We start from the raw sequence: 12,323 nt of genomic DNA on the forward strand, positions 1-12,323 counted from the left end.
ATCCTGCAGTTGTGATTACCAATGGACTAGAACAGAGAACATTACAGCACAGTACAGGCCCTTCGGCCCTCGATGTTGTGCCGATCGGTCATACCGATCTCAAGCCCATCTAATCTACATTATTCCATGTTCCATATGCTTATCCAATGACGACCTAAATGTACCTAAAGTTGGCCAATCTACTACTGTTGCAGGCAAAGCATTCCATTCTCTTACTACTCTCTGAGTAAGAAACCATCTCTGACATCTGTCGTATATCTTTCACCCCTCAATTTAAAGCTATGCCCCCTCGTGCTTGCCGTCACCATCTGAGGAAAAAGGCTTTCCCTATCCACCCTATCTAACCCTCTGATTATTTTATATGTTTCAATTAAGTCACCTCTCAACCTTCTTCTCTCTAATGAAAACAGCCTCAAGTCCCTCAGCCTTTCCTCGTAAGACCTTCCCTCCATACCAGGCAACATCCTAGTAAATCTCCTCTGCACCCTTTCCAAAGCTTCCACATCCTTCTTATAATGCGGTGACCAGAACTGTACACAATACTCCAAGTGCAGCTGCACCAGAATTTTGTACAGCTTCACCATAACCTCGTGGTTCCGGAACTCGATCCCTCTATTAATAAAAGCTAAAACACTGTGTGCCTTCTAAACAGCCCTGTCAACCTGGGTGGCAACTTTCAAGGATCTATGTACATGGACACCGAGATCTCTCTGCTCATCTACACTACTAAGAATCTTACCATTAGCCCAGTACTTTGCCTTCCGGTTACTCCTACCAAAGTGCATCACCTCACACTTGTCTGCATTAAACTCCATTTGCCACCTCTCAGCCCAGCTCTGCAGCTTATCTATGTCTCTCTGCAACCTACAGCATCCTTCGTCACTATCCACAACTCCACCGACCTTAGTGTCGTCTGCAAATTTACTAACCCATCCTTCTACTCCCTCATCCAGGTCATTTATAAAAATGACAAACAGCAGTGGACCCAACACCGACCCTTGCGGTACACCACCAGTAACTGGTCTCCAGGATGAACATTTCTCATCAACTACCGCCCTCTGTCTTCTTTCAGCAAGCCAATTTCCGATCCAAACTGCTATATCTCTCACAATTCCATTTCTCCACATTTTGTACAATGGCCTACTATGGGGAACCTTATCGAACGCCTTGCTGAAATCTGTATACACCACATCAACCAGTTTACTCTCATCTACCTGTTTGGTCACCTTCTCAAAGAACTCGATAAGGTTTGTGAGGCACGACCTTCCCATCACAAAACCATGCTGACTATCTCTAATCAATTTATTCTTTTCTAGATGATTATAAATCCTATCCCTTATAACCTTTTCCAACACTTTACCAACAACTGAGGTAAGGCTCACTGGTCTATAATTACCAGGGTTGTCTCTTCTTCCCTTCTTGAACAGGGGAACCACATTTGCTATCCTCCAGTCGTCTGGCACTATTCCTGTTGACAATGATGAGTTAAAGATCAATGCCAAACGCTCGGCAATCCTCCTCCCTGGCTTCCCAGAGGACCCGAGGATAAATCCCATCCGGCTCAGGGGACTTATCTATCTTCACCCTCTGTAGGATTTCTAATACCTCTTCCTTGTGCCTCAATCCCACCTAGTCTAGTAGCCTGTATCTCAGTATTCTCCTCGACAACATTGTCATTTTCTAGAGTGAATACTGTTCAAAAATATTCATTTAGTGCTTCCCCTATCTCCTCTGACTCCACACACAACTTCCCACTACTATCCTTAATTGGTCCTAATCTTACTTTCGTCATTCTTTTATTCCTTAAATACCTATAGAAAGCCTTAGGGTTTGCCCTGATCCTGTCCGCCAACAATTTCTCATGTATCCTCCTGACTCTTCTGAGCTCTCTCTTTAGGTCTTTCCTGGCTACCTCGTAGCCCTCAAGCACCCTAACTGAGCCTTCATCCTAACATAAGCCTTCTTCTTACTCTTGACCAGAGATTCTACCTCCTTCGTAAACCATGGCTCCCGCGCTCTACAGCTTCCTCCCTGCCTGACAGGTACATACTTATCTAGGACACACAGGAGCTTTTCCTTTAATAAACTCCACATTTCTAATGTGCCCATCCCCTGCAGTTTCCTTCCCCATCCTATGCTCCGTAAATCTTGCCTAATCTCATCGTAATTGCCTTTCCCCCAGCTATAACTCTTGCCCAGTGGTATACACCTATCCCTTTCCATCACTAAAGTAAACATAACAGAATTGTGATAGCTGTCTCCAAAGTGCTCACCTACTTTCAAATCTAACACCTGGCCAGGCTCATTACCCAGTACCAAATCTAATGTGGCTGCGCCCCTTGTTGGCCTATCTACATACTGTGTCAGTAAGCCCTCCTGCACACACTGGACAAAAATTGACCCATCTATAGTACTCGAACTATAGTGTTCCCAGTCAATATTTGGAAAGTTGAAGTCCCCCATGACAACTACCCTGTCTCTCTCACTCCTGTTGAGAATCATCTTTGCTATCCTTTCCTCTACATCTCTGGAACTATTCGGAGGCCTATAGAAAACTCCCTACAGGGTGACCTCTCCTTCCCTGTTTCTAAGCTCAGCCCATACTACCTCAGTTGACGAGTCCCCAAACATCCTTTCTGCAACTGTAATACTGTCCTTGACCAACAATGCCACACCTCCCCCCCTTTTACCATCTTCTGTGTTCTTACTGAAACATCTAAATCCCGGAACCTGCAACAACCATTCCTGTCCCTGCTCTATCCATGCCTCTGAAATGGCCACAGCATCGAAGTCCCAGGTACTAACCCATGCTGCAAGATCACTCACCTTATTCCGGACGCTCCTGGCATTGAAGTAGACACACTTCAAACCAACTGTTTGCTTGCCGGTGCCATCTTGCGTCCCTGAAACTTTATTTCGGACCTCCCTACCCTCAACCTTTTCTATACTCGAACTACAATTTCGGTTCCCATCCCCCTGCTGAATTAGTTTAAACCCACCCCAATAGCCTTAGCAAATTTCCCCTCCAGAATATCGGTACCCCTCTGGTTCAGGTGAAGACCATCCTGCTTGTAGAGGTTCCACCTACCCCAGAAAGAGCCCAAATTATCCAAGAATCCAAAACCCTCCCTCCTGCACCATCCCTGTAGCCACGTGTTCAACTCCTCTCTCTCCCTATTCCTCGCCTCACTGGCACGTGGCACGGGTAACAAACCAGAGACAACAACTCTGTTCATCCTAGCTCTCAGCTTCCATCCTAGCTCCCTGAATTTCTGCCATCCTAGCTCCCTGAATTTCTGCCATCCTAGTTCCCTGAATTTTTCATGTCCTGTGTCATGTCAAGCCCTGTGGCCACTTTTAATTTTTAAACTTTATGCAGAGTTCAGAAGGAGCCTCATTCTACCATCTGCTTCAGCAATGTTCATCTCATCTGGTCAAGACGCAGGTTGTGCAGAGCCTCTGATTGGTTCTGCCTGCTATTAAGACAGACCTTCTAGAAGGAACCTCTTAATTGGCTATCTCCTCGTAAATCTTCCTCGAGGTCTCACCATTAGCATTTCCAGGGTCTCAACTCATATTTCATTCTGACAGTTGGACAAGGACATAGAAACAGAAATTCAGTCTAGTGTTTCAAGTACAGCACACAGGTTGTACATTGTTTCAATATATTTATGCACGTTTATTTTTCTACCAACCTAAAAGCATTCTATTTCTTAATATAGAATTCAACTAATTGTGCATAAGCCTGTGTAAGTGCACTTAGTCTTATTCCCTCTGCTTCACTAAATTTTTAAAAACTATATTTGCATTACTCACATTTATCCAACTTCCATTGAAAATTTATTTCTAACTCTGATTCCACCACATCTTCTGGTAGAACATTGAGTTTTTCAAACCTTTGGACTGATTTTCAACTTGCGCTTGATATTTTTTCTTTTGGATAACTAAAACTGAATTCTAAACTGAGGGAGTTTTAGAATCTCTGTAAGTATTGACAATCTGAGTGTCATCACATGTAATTAACAATGACTCTGTAGAAGTTACAGGACACGCTGTAGTCCATTGGTAATCACAACTGCAGGGATGGGTTAAAGAATACAACAATACATTGCAATCATCTTTCCCAAAACCATTTGGCCTCAGGTCTCAGCAGGGGTCCTGTCTGCCATCTGCAAATTTCAGATGGTTTCTCATGATTGCAGTCAAGATGCACTTTAATTATTAAATTAAATGTAAAGTGGTATAAAGTTTGCAACATTTGTAACAGCGTTACAAGTTACCATAAATAAATAGTTGTGGCAGATAGGATGAATTTACAAACTTATGTCTTTTCCCTTAAACCCAAAATGTGTTCAGTCCCCTTAGCCCCTAACAGTTGAAAATTACCCACCTGAACAAATCATCTGCAAGGGACAATTGCAGGCAATTTTGGAATCATAAACCTGCTCCTCATTGAATTATTGCTTCCTCAAACATGACCCTCTGTCCTTTTTTAATTCCTTTTTTAGACAACTCTATATGAAGGTCATAACAACATAGTTTTAATGGGTCCAGACAAATCCTTTTAGAAGCATTTTTGCACCAGTTAAAGCTGTGTATACATGCAATGAATCTGCAACTAAAAGACAAAACTCATCATTATCACTAATGTCATGGTATAGCATTTCATTACATCAAGCTGTGTAATATGAGATCACAAAAAAAACCTTTTAAACATTTGGGCTGTTGAGTAAACTTACACTGAGTAGTGTCACGTGTGAGACCTCCACAGATAAATATATCTTAATGACAGGTCAATTTGTGGAATTATTAAATTAAGCATATAGTTTCTTTACATAGCTTTAAATTGATAAAGTTAATTGACATTGTTTCCAGCCAGAAGATTTTTTTGATTTATGCCTTGAAAACAATTTTATCAATGCACTGTGCCAGGTTTTTCTCATAAACAAAAGAACCACTACGGGCTTTTTAATATTTATTCAGAACATTATAAATATGTGCCAGCTGGTATGCAAAACCTAAGTGAAATGTGCTTTGAAACCGTAGTGCACCAGTAGACCTGCGGTACTGTACCAAGGCTATCCCTCGATATTTACCATCTGTTGTACGCAGAATAACTAAAAACTGCACTCCTTTAAAAGGAGAATTATGAATAAAAAAATCTCAACATAGAAAGCCTGCAGAAGTGAATAACAAATTAGATTTTCCAAACCATACTTGTACAAAAAAAAGCTAGCTTTAGTTTTAAGCTAGCTTTAAATGTAGCCATAGAAAATTTAGATTCTAAATATGAGCAGAGCATTTTCTGTTGAAAAACCAAAGCAACATAAATAGGGATGGCAACTAACCAAGTCATAGTGGTTTCACATTCCATGACTGCCATTCAATCTTGTCTGTTACAGTTGGGATAAATTTTGTTAGCTCTCTGTCAACCTATAAGTTGAATGTCTGTCTGAAGCAGAACATTCAGCTAAAAGGGAAAATACTGTCCTTCATGCCAAAAACATGTCTCTTGTTGGCAGATTACAGTGCAACACAGGCATGGGTCATGGAGAAGCCTGCAACCTTGTCTGACCTACCCAATAGATTTTAGGAATATAAGTAAGGGTGAATTAACTAAAAAGTGCAAATCCCACATGGGCTCCATCACGCTTCAATGATATAGGTTTTCTTCAAAGTTTTGTACATTTATTTCCAAAGTCCACAAAGAATGTTTTACAACATACTCCTTTGTTGTCCTTTGATGAGGAGGTAAAACAATGCTTAAATCTGTGGATATTAAATGCTAAGCATCGACCGAGCTAACAGACATGCTTCACCTATGTGACCATTTGGATATTGACTTGTTTGTTTCCAGAGTGCACAATTGCCTTCTTCTCACTAGTACTAAAAAACTTACTACTCGAAAATGAAATACAAATGACAATAAAGCCTTGAGTACAACTGTTTTCTTAACCATGTCTCCTGTCCTCAACGACTGTAGATATTGACCTATATAGTATGAAAGCATTATCATTGTCTTAGCACTTTGTACAAGATGGGGCCAATTTATTTTGTTTAACTTTGCTAATATCCAAGAAACACAAAAGCGAGAAAAGTACAAGACATTTGAGAGCAACATACCACCTTATGACTGACTTAATTGCAGATCTTTCTGTCAAATAATATCTGCCTCAACTATCAAAACAGTTCCTAGGATTACCTTACATCTCAAGTTAGTTCTAAAAATTCAATATGTTATAAATTATACCACTTATACACAGAACAGCTTTAGATATGCTTTCATTTAAAATGCCTCGATCGTATGCATAAGCATGCCTTAAAATTTGCTTCCTATAATTACAATGGAAGAAAAGAGAGGTCTGACAGCTTATTCCTGAGATTCTAAATATTGAAATACTTAAAGTTGTCCAATGCATTCACAAGGAAAGAAAACTACACCCAGCATTGAACATGAATTTTAAGAGGGATGATATGAAGAACACTCCTTCATGATCCTCTCCTTCACCACCATTTGCTTTCCTGACTCTGACATAAATACAGCTGGAGATGACAGGCACTACATTTCCAACAGATTTTCTCATTTACAACCATGTCTTGGGGCTACCGTATGGGAACTGATGGATTCCCTCATCACTTCGATGGAGTGTGGGCAGCTTGAAGACTAGTTGTTCACTCTTCAGGTTATTGTCATCTCATATATGTTGTGAAAAAAAAATCTTGATTGGCAAATCTAATTGCAAAAATTACAAATGTGATCACTGTGGAGGGTAGATGAGGGCATTGACTTCATGGCATGCTTGCTGGCCCCGTTATCCTGAACTGTTGAGATTGCTTAACAATCAGGAATTGTCCATTTGAATCTGTCCAGGGTTTCTTTTTCTAGTATTGCAGGCTCTGAGATTGGCTTTCAAAATGTCATAACTGAGTTTGGAACGTGTTGTGGTGCAGGTTGCTATATTAAGCTTGTTGATGAATACTACCCTCAGAAGATATAGAAGTATAAAATATTATCCTTCTCCCCTGCTCCAACATTCAAAACGATCATAGCTGATATTATTGAGCCTTAACTCCACACTTATGCCTCCTCCACATGACTCTGGGCCATCTTCTAAATCAAAAATCTGCCTGACTCAAACATTAAATATAGTCAGTGACTCATCAACCACTGCTCATAGAAAAGAGAATCCTAAAGATTAATGATCTTCTTGGAGAAGAAACTTCTCCTCATGTCTGTCTTAAGTGGAAGATACCATAATTTGAAACTGTGCCCGACAGCCGTGCCCCCCCACCCCACCCCACAGGAAACAGGAAATCTGGAACCTTTTTGGTACATGTGAAACTTCCATGAAAACCATGCAGTAATGAAGAATAGCCATACCAAACTCAAAACGTTAACTCTGGAAACATTTGTTTCTATCTCCGCCAAATGAATTAAGAAGAATTACCGGACAACTGGTCAAACGTGCCACATTAAATGACAGTCAAAACCGTGTTGTTCAACCTTTTCTGAGTCTGTATCCCACTGGATTCATATGACTACACTCCAGCAGCTAGTTATGGGCATTTTTATAACACTATACCTTCTCTGAGCAGAATGTTCTCAAGGAGTGCTACTGGGCTTCCTGAAAACTACTACTCAAACAGCACAGAGATGCCACCTTCTGCTGGGGTTCTCTGCCCCAGTTCCAGGCTGCATCTAGAGCTAACAGCTCTCCAGGTACCTGGAGTTTGCAATCTTCTGCTGACTCTGCAGCTGTAGACTGGCAACTTTCTTGTTAACACATATAGGTCTCAAAACTTGTACTGAGGCATGGTCTAATCTATCAACCTTGGTACATTTTCTAACTTAGAGTCTCCAATTTCCAGTCAACTAAAGGTCATCCTCACAGCTGAAAACTTATAACGACTCTACACCAAAAGCACACAGATATCCAAAATTATATATTCCTGCATATTTTGCATAAACAATATGTAATTGTGCATTGACCCTGATCCAATGAACTCATTAAATATTTCAACCAAGAAGAAATAGGTCTGGACAATCCTACAATATGGTTATGCTTGAAGAAAATCTTTGTCTTGTTCAGTGACATCCAGCAAGATTACTGCATTATTTGGAAGAAAAATAATCGTGTATGCAAGTGTTTAATCATCTTTCTGAAAATTACTGGCCTGAAATTTTATTGTGTGGATATTTAGTATGTTTGTCTCAAGTTTCTCTCTGCTATTGTAATGAAAATGTCAACCTATTGGTTTATTTTTCATTCCTTCATTAAATGTTGGCTTTGCTGAATGAGCCAGAATTTGGCACTGGCTGTAGTTGCCTTTGAGAAGGTGTTGGAGAGCTGCCTTCTTTAATGTATGGTCATTTAATTCAGTGACAAGAACAAAAATTTCAAGACTATCATTTCAAATTTCAGTGTAATGCTTTGGAGCTCTGACAACTCACACTGATCTAATGATTATCACCAAATCTGGAGAGATCCACATTGTTCTTAGCTGTCACCCTCAACAACTTCTCTTTCGATTCCTCCCACTTCCTACAGACAAAGTGGGTGGCCATGGGTACCCACATGGGCCCAAGCTATGCCTGCCTCTTTGTAGGTTACGTGGAACAGTCCCTCTTCCGCACCTACACAAGCCCCAACCCCACCTGTTCCTCCGTTACATTGATGCCTACACAGGCCCCAACCCCACCTCTTCCTCCGTTACATTGATGACTGTATCGGTGCCGCCTCTTGCTCCCCAGAGGAGCTCAAACAGTTCATCCACTTCACCAACACCTTCCACCCCAATCTCAAGTTCACCTGGGCCATCTCCAGCACATCCCTCACCTTCCTGGACCTCTCAGTCTCCATCTCAGGTAACCAGCTAGAAATTGATGTCCATTTCAAGCCCACTAACTCCCACAGCTACCTAGAATACACCTCCTCCCACCCACCATCCTGCAAAAATTCCATCCCATATTCCCAATTCCTCCGCCTCCACCACATCTGCTCCCAGGATGAGGCGTTGCACTCCCGAACATCCCAGATGTCCACATTCATCCAGAACCGCAACTTTCCCCCCGCAGTGGTCGAGAATGCCCTTGACCGCGTCTCCCGCATTTCCCGCAACACATCCCTCACACCCCGCCCCCGCCACAACCGCCCCAAGAGGATCCCCCTTGTTCTCACGTACCACTTCACCAACCCTTTCATTGTCTTAGCACATTGTACAAGATGGGGCCAACTTATTTTGTTTAACTTTGCTAATATCCAAGAAACACATAAAGTGCAAAAAGTGCAAGAGATTTGAGAGCAACGTACCACTTTATGACTGACTTAATTGCAGATCTTTCTGTCGAATAATATCTGCTTTAACTATCAAAACAGTTCCTAAGATTGTTGCTCATTCAGCAACACCAACATTCAGGATACAACGCATCATCCTCCAACACTTCCGCCATCTACAATCCAACCCCACCACCCAAGCGATTTTTCCATTCCCACCCCTGTCTGCCGTCCGGAGAGACCACTCTCTCCATGACTCCCTTGTCCGCTCCACTCTCTCCTCCAACCCTACCACACCCAGCACATTCCCCTGCAACCGCAGGAAGTGCTACACTTGCCCTCACACCTCCTCCCTCACCCCCATCCCAGGCCCCAAGATGATCTTCCATATTAAGCAGATGTTCACCTGCACATCTGCCAATGTGGTATACTGTATCTATTGTACCTGGTGTGACTTCCTCTACATTGGGGAAACCAAGCGGAGGCTTGGGGACCGCTTTGCAGAACACCTCCGCTCGGTTCGCAATAAACAACTGCACCTCCCAGTCGCGAAACATTTTAACTCCCCCTCCCATTCCTCAGACGACCTGTCCATCGTGGGCCTCCTGCAGTGCCACAATGATGCCACCCGAAGGTTGCAGGAACAGCAACTGATATTCCGCTTGGGAACCCTGCAGCCCAATGGTATCAATGTGGACTTCACCAGCTTCAAAATCTCCCCTTCCCCCACCGCATCCCAAAACCAGCCCACCCTGTCTCCGCCTCCCTAACCTGTTCTTCCTCTCACCCATCCCTTCCTCCCACCTCAAGCCACACCTCCATTTCCTACCTATTACCTCATCCCACCTCCTTGACCTGTCCGTCTTCCCTGAACTGACCTATCCCCTCCCTACCTCCCCACCTATACTGTCCTCTCCACCTATCTTCTTTTCTCTCCATCTTCGGTCCGCCTTCCCCTCTCTCCCTATTTATTCCACAACCCTCTCCCTATCCCCCTCTCTGATGAAGGGTCTAGGCCTGAAACGTCAGCTTTAGTGCTCCTAAGATGCTGCTTGGCCTGCTGTGTTCATCCAGCTCCACACTTTGTTATCTTGTTCTTGATTGTACTTGTTTTAACAACTTGGTTGAATTACTGTTGGTTGCTCTCATTCAAAATCACCATACAATCATCATCAAAGTTTTCTTCCTCACTCTGTTTGTGCATTATTGGTGTGTTGTATATTGGTCTGATCTGACTTCTGTTACTTCATGATGAATCACCATGATTGTAATTATTTTGTATGGCCTAGGTCGATGGTATATTCTAGAAACCTTTGCTGATCACTGAATATTTGTATTTCTAACTCTCCCTATGATCATTGCACAGTTTTGGTAGTTCTTTGCTTTTGTTCTTGTCAGATATCTCTTTCATTCTCTTCTGTCTTTGAAGAAGAATGTCATGTGTCTCGAAATGGTTAGATAATTGGTTGCTGGTCAAAGTCATTCACAATTGCCTTCTGAATGCTAGTCGTGCTGTGAATGATAATCCCTTCTCCATTGGTGTTGAATGAAAATATAGCAGGGAAATTCAAAAATCTTGTTTCATTGCTCAACATTTAATAACTATTGATTTTATAGCACATACTGTGCATTTCTGCTGTAGTAATGGCATGAGATATGATATAAGTCACCTCCCACTTGATACACTTATCTTTGAAAGTGTTGCCAATGTATTGTTACCCATTGTCTGACCCAATGTGCTGAGTAAACTTAAAACAGTGTGCATCATGTCAGCCATGGTCTTTGATGTTATGTTGCGAAGCCATCCGGAAATTTGGAGAAGTAATTCAATGAGAGGATAGTCTTCAATGGAGTGGCCAGACTACTAGAATGCAAGTATCTCAATGTAATCACAATGCATGAACTATGAATAGGCCTGATGTTACTTTCTTCCCAGGAGTAAATGGAATATTATGTCAATGTAGAGACTCCCCTCACTACTGTGTTTCATTATTTGCTATATCTTACATGGATTTATAAATTGGTGAATATCCTGATTCGTCCCTGGCGATTACACAGATTTACAGTCTAGCCACCTTGTGTGCTTAATATCAATGTGGCCTTGGTGTTACATGGACATGACATTTTAGTATAATGCTTTTGATATCCAGACTCATTTTCCTTGAAAGTGACTTGTTATCATGGTACAACTTCACCTTTAAATGGCAAAAATGAATATTTTTGGGGGGGTAAAAACAAAATCCTGCAGATGCTGAATACTGGAAATAAACAAAGGTTCCTGAAGAAGATTCATATTGACGTTGAAACATTGAGTCTGTTTTTTTCTCACTGATAATGCCATACCTGCTGAGTTTCTCTGGCATTCTGTTTTCATTACAGGTTTCTAGCGTCCGCAGTGTTTTGTTTTAATTTTTTGTTGAGAAAGAGTATCCTAGGATTTGAAGCATTATTTCTCCTTCCACAGATGCTGCCAGACTTACTAAGATTCTCCAGAATGTTTTCTTGTTAAATCTTCTCTATCATGTCCTAAATACTGTCATGCTATCCCTGGTTAAGATCTTTTGCAACTCTTGTAATTGCTCGTCTTCGGCAACTGATGATTGGAACTGTTCACACTATCTCTAGACAAGGCATAACAGATCACCTTTAAAAATTACTTACTTAACTTTCATTTTCTAGAATGTCTTGGTCTTTGTATAGATTGGATTCTCTGTTCAGCTTGTCAGACGTAATTGTCTTGGTACCCTGCTAACATCTCATTTCAAAGGAATACCCTTGGACATCATTGACTGGTTCATTTGCATCATGTAGCCTGTTCAGTCACAATGGGTGTGGTCTGATTTTCATGTGCTCTGACTACATTGAGATATTTGCATTCAAGTAGTCTGGCCACTCCTAGATGATTGGTATCTACCAGGCTGAAGATTAATGCTAGTCAAAATGAGCTTGCAAAATGGCACTGTGTTGTGATTCTGTCGAAGTACAGAATCAGTGATCCATCATTTGCAATATAATAGTCTCTCAAAGGCCATAACATGGAGCAGCACT

The 12,323-nt window shown here is 41.7% G+C and overlaps 1 protein-coding gene across 9 annotated transcripts in view; it reads left to right on the forward strand.

Moving 5' to 3' along the window:
• Positions 1–12,323, forward strand: part of nbeaa (neurobeachin a) — an 828,675-nt gene that overhangs the window by 762,428 nt on the left and 53,924 nt on the right. The window lies entirely within an intron of this gene.

This window comes from Stegostoma tigrinum, chromosome 6 (genome assembly GCF_030684315.1).
Source record: "Stegostoma tigrinum isolate sSteTig4 chromosome 6, sSteTig4.hap1, whole genome shotgun sequence".
Lineage (NCBI taxonomy): Eukaryota > Metazoa > Chordata > Chondrichthyes > Orectolobiformes > Stegostomatidae > Stegostoma > Stegostoma tigrinum.